Source organism: Aptenodytes patagonicus, chromosome 6 (assembly GCF_965638725.1).
Source record: "Aptenodytes patagonicus chromosome 6, bAptPat1.pri.cur, whole genome shotgun sequence".
Taxonomy (NCBI): Eukaryota; Metazoa; Chordata; class Aves; order Sphenisciformes; family Spheniscidae; genus Aptenodytes; species Aptenodytes patagonicus.
In genome coordinates, this window is record NC_134954.1 from 76,444,082 (window position 1) to 76,450,081 (window position 6,000).

The following is a 6,000-nucleotide window of genomic DNA, read 5'->3' on the forward strand; positions in this document are numbered from 1 at the left end:
TCCAGGGATGGGGACTCAACCACTTCCCTGGGCAGCCTGTTCCAATATTTAACCACTCTTTCAGTAAAGAAATTTTTCCTAATGTCCAAAATGCATTTTTTGCAGATCTAGCTGCCATGCAATTTTCTTTGCCTCAGTGATTATCTTCCCTAATCTAAGTGGTTTTAAAATAATGTGCTAGATATGGTGGCAGTTAACAAGTAAGACCATAAAGCCTGTTTGGTCCAACAGCATAGGTGGTGTTGTGCAAGTAGCACTATCCTGCCACAGTGCTAGAGGGACAAACTGGCTGTAAATTATAGGGCTATAGCTGCTATCCTGCTATGGGGACAAACATACTAAGATGAAGATTTCTCTTCAAATAGCATGAAACTGTCCTAGTGATGCACAGGGGTATATGTTGTGTAGCTTACAAAGCCTGTGTGTTAAGAGGAGATATGAAGAGCTGGGAAAGCTCATTTCAGCTTGCCAGCTCTGTTGGTCCTACAAATGCTAAAAGCCTCTGCTTCACGACCACCATCTAGTGGCAGTTTATCTATACAGTTACATTTATGAGACTATGAAATTTGTTTCCCTGTCAACACATTACAGACAAATCACTTCCTGCACTTTCCAAGCAGCATGTAAACAAGATCACGAGTGTGTGCTTCCCCCAAGACTTCTATTTCCACACTCTGCAACACATATTATTTATATAGCATAATATGTATTACAGCCCCATACATGCTGATCCTATTCTATAGTCTGATGGGGGAAAGACAGGAATCCTTGTGTCTCTCTTTCCTCCTCATTTTCTTCTGAGTGATTGGCACCTCGCAAGACAGAAGGACTAACCCACTCAGTCTGCACAATGTTGCCTTTGAAAAAGCTAATTGGGTAGCAACTAGAGAGGAGACTTGCAGTTTACTTATCCTCAACCTTGACCCATACACTCAAAGAAAGACTGTAATCTAGCTCGCAAGATGAATCTCCCCATAACTATCGTAACAACCAAACAGAAGAAAAATGGGAATACTAATTCTGATTATTCAATTTTAACACCTTTGTATAATTTTTATGACATTCTGCAAAGACTATAAAATATAACATTATCCTCTTGTTTAACTTTCATTTTTATTCCTCTATGTAAATACAGCAATTACATTTTAGCTCCGTACTACTACAATGTTATCCCAACCCTGCTATAAATGATAACCAGCCAAACAAGAGCAGCGGCAATTCACAGCTCTCTCCTTCCGTTTTCCAGCTTATTGATATGCTTCCAGGGAGTATCCCATAATCACTAATGTTTCAGAAACCTGCTATTCCAATGGCAATTACTGGAGAATTTGAATCAGTTTCTACCCACCATGAAAAAGGTAAATTTCTTGTTTACAACGGGGTCCAGTATGAAGTTATGTATGGTAAAGAATTACCATTCAATTACTGAATATCACGTGCCCTCTAGTGGCTAGTCACTCTAATACAAAAAGTTGCTTTTGTATACTGGTTCAGAAAAATAGATGCGATGACAAGTAATTTGCAGTTGGCTAGCTCCAAGGAGTTCAAAATCACATGACATGTAAAACCTGCAAGATACTAAAAAATATTTTGCCTTCCTTTGCTTCCCACCATTAAGCTGTTTTCTGAAGGTGAAGGTCCAAAGCCATGATCAACAGCAACAAAATACAGTGAATTCTCATGTTTAACCTTTGAGGAAACAAGCGTTGCTGTTACAATATGACAGAAATAGTGAAATCTGTGTAAGGGCTTCCATACAGCTCAGTGTGTTGCAATTTAATTCTTTGGAATTGATTCACTTATTCCACTACCCACTAATATTTTTTTTAACAAGAACACTTAGGTGGATAAAACATGTGATGACAAAGGCGTATCTTTCTAGTCATTCTGTCAAAAAAGTCTGATTCTATAACCAAAAATTAGCCAGTAAGGTGTATCTTCTCCTTAATGATATTACCCTTTACCTTCCAGCACTATCATACGGTGCCTGGACACTTCTTTTTCTCTGTAGTCTGTGAAACAACTGGCATCCAGATCAGAACCAGGACTGGAACTTCTCAGGTTTCCTAGAAGAAACAGGTAACTTTTACAGATGTGAAGCCAGACTTCCTACAGATTTTATCAGATGGATAATACATGCACTACTGAACAATTATATCAATATAAAAATCACTGAACATATGGCTGCCTTCACTAATTGGTCTTCTCCATGCTTTAACTTAACAAAGAACTTAACAATAATGTTTTTTGCAACATTATTAACTTCATGCTGAACTACTATAAACAGACAATAAAAACCCAGGACAGAGGAAATAAAACATTTTTAAAACATATATTAATAAAAAATAAGTCATATACCTGCACCAGAATATTTGTTGTCTCCATCATGCTCCTGCAGCATCTAAAAATAGCTATTTTGACTCAATTGAAAAATGTATTGCCTATCTGTAACTGAGTTTAAGAAAACAGCAATAGTATTTCACCATTCAATTACCAGATGTAAAACCAGTATCGGTTTATATCAGTAGCCACAAATTAGTAATTCTGAGATTTGAAAACAAGCAATACTGGAGATAAGGTGGATAAGGGAAAATACTGCAGAGTCATAAGCAACAGATTTAACAACACAGAGATATGAATTAAAACATGATGCATGAGGAAGATACTCCATATGCCTGTGTGCTGAAGTGCTTGTTTTAGATGTGGACTATGCCTGGTATATAATTATGCTAATAGCTATTAGCTAGATTAGATCAAGTAATCAGACAGTCTGCCTGGAAACATGTTGATTCTTGATTCTGCCAAGTGACTTTTCAAACTTCGTAATCAGGTAATAACTTGCCTGTAGAATGTAGATTCTAAAGGAGGAATTGTCATGAAAGGTGAAAGAGTTCCAGAGCACTAAGAGCACCACTCAAAAAAATTTCCTATGACTATTGTCTCTTTATCACAGTTAAAATTCTGTGTCTGCCCCCAGGCTTTCTCACATCTGCCTCCATTATGAAAAAAACCCACATTCTAAAAATACATAGAACCATTACAATATAAATTCCATTCCTAATTCAGTCATTCACAGCTTACTACCATTAAAAGACATCTATCCCCAGCATCAGATGAACATCTCTGAAGTCTGATATTTATGTGATAGGGACTTCAATGGAAATAGGACTGAGAATGGCAGGAAAAGGAAGAGATTTCAGCTGCACTATCCCATGGTCACAGAAGAATTATCCTCTCACTCATTCCTCCCACCCAGACAAACCAGTCTAATAATTTCCAACAGAAAAAAATCTAAATAAATTAAAGCATTAAATAAAATCAGATTTACAAATCTATGCTGATGTTGTGGTATTTTAATAGTGCCAAGGGCTACCTGTCAAGAACAAGGTACTCTGATAAGTACTATGCAGATATAATTTCCATTCACAACAGCTTCTAGTTTAAATATATAACAAGTGATAGCAGTATTGAAGTAAAGAGAAAGAGGGTGGAAGAAAAACAAAAAAGAAATGGTGAATTATACTTAATACTGTAAGAAATCCACAACACCAACTTACTATTTCTTGTTTAAACCAAGTTCCCACGATTTTCACAAGAATTTCTGGAACAGATGTACAATGGCACTAAACTTTTTTTATTATTAATGCTTTAGGCAGCACACCAAATCCGTATTACATGACTGCCTTATGTAGTAAGTTATGAACCATCACCTCTCCAATCTGTATGGTAAAAACCAATTTCTTGGTTCCGTATACTTCATGATTCACACTCATTATCAGATTGCAGAATGTGGTTTTCATTTTTGCACTTACATTTCCATACTATAGGACTAATTTAGCATGGGTCAATGGCTCAGTTTGCCACTATGGTTTTAGCATTAAAAGCATAGACTCTTACTAGATGACCTAAAGTCTGGATTTTAAAGGCAGTAAAGGAGTTGTCTTTTAGACAACTCTCTGAAAATCCAAGCTTAAACATTCAAACCAACAGATACAAATCTAAACCTGTTCAGAATTGCCTTCTTTAAATCAGTTTTACAGAGGTTGTGGAAGATATTGCAGGAAACATGGATGAGAACTGCTATGGCTTTTATGCCTTAGTAGGAATATTGTTTTGTTTTTAACTAAAGCCAAGAAGGACTAGGTTTTGATACTGAATTATGCTTGTAGACAATGGGTAGAGATGGTTACCTCAATAACACAGCTAGTATTTTAAGCACATACATGAAGCCAATATATATAATTATTAGTTGTCACGGTATCAAAAGAATCCCAACAATTCAACCTCCAAACTCCAAGTTTGAATCGAGGGTACTGAGGGAACAGAGTAATGGAGAAGAGTTTGACACTGAACCTGCATGCGGGAGATGCAAGCTGCAGCAAGGTAAGCAGGCTCACATGGGTTTTCCAGATTCTTCTGCTCTCCATGCTTTTTTTATTTTAATTTTCTCACTCTCGCTTTTCTTCACATCTATTTCTTCCTTATCTTGTTAGCAGATTCAGCAGCATCTCCAAGATACCTCATTTTCCTATGTGAATTCTAGGTCCACTCCCAAAAAAGTAAAGTAGGCTGTGTCAGCACATTAATATAACAGCTATTTACAAAAAGTATCCACTGGTGAGGGTTATGTCTGATCAAAGTAGATAAGCTCTAATGGGGCCTTAAATTTGAAATGAAAGCACCATGGATGGGAATCACCACCACAACTTTCCAAAGTATGTCAATAATGAAATACATAAGCTCATAGCTCTTTTACAATGTCTGCCTGAGAACTATGCTGCTGCTGGGAGAAGGAATGATATAAGGATTTAGTAGGTTTGGTATTGCATGCTTCAACTTCTAGGACTGAAACCTGTGGACAACATCTAATAGTGACTGGAATGCAAACAGAAAAAAGAAACATCTGATACCTAACCAGTGTAAAGAGATACTGACGCTGGTTCATTTGTCATTGCTGTTAGCAGATGCAGAGAAAATAAATGCTATATAATCCTAAGGAAAAGCTCCTGAATCATTCAGCTCTGATATGAAGAGGGTACCATACCCAAGTTCAAGTAAATAAACTGAAAAATCAGTATGTCTCTGCTGAGGCAGAGTAACATTAATATGAAAAACCCTTACTACTGAACAAATACTTCAGAAAAAGCTTTTGTTATCTCTCCTTCAGATTGTTTTATCTGAAAGAATTTCTTTCCCCAATCAAAATTGTCAACATCCATTTCAAGCTAAATACTTATTGGCAGAGACATGCAGTACTATTGACTTTAATATTTGCAAAGTAAGTTGCTTTTCTAGGGAGGAAATTGCTGCATTTCAAAGCTATTTCCTGCCTCATACATACAGAACTAAAATACCAAATAGATCTGGTTTAGGCTGGACGTCCTTTAACTTTTTCTGCTCTAAAAATCCAAGCCAATAGTAGTCATCCATAAGGTAGCTGTTGTGCTGTAAATTCCTACTGGTTTCTTATTCCATGTTCTCTGCTACTTTTCCTACTTCATTTCCCCCTTCTTCTGATTCCACTTAATCACATCCTATTTTTACATTCTCCCTCTCCTTTTGTTTTTAATTGTTGAGATCCAAGAATAAGACAATCCCAAATAAATCATGACACTAATGACTTTTTCTTCTTTCATGTTTTGCTTTCAAAATCTCTAAAAGAGCTACTTTTTGTGATGAAATGCTTTGGCACAGCAAAGCAGAACATGTTTACAGCATTCTAGAAAAATCTCTTTGGCATTATGTGTTATGGTTTCAGCAACTGCTTGCAGATAAAATTAACACAGTCTCATCACAATATATGCAGATTTTGCTCTCTTACTCAGGAAGGGGTTATTCTTGCATGAGTCAGGGAACTGTGAGCAATGCTTTCGTAGCTGTCTTTTTAAGCCACTGAGTACTGCAACACAATAAAATAGCAAGTGTTGGTAGTACTCCAATATTGCTTTCTATTCTCCCTCCCTAGCACAGACGCATACAGAGGCACACAAATGCGTATGC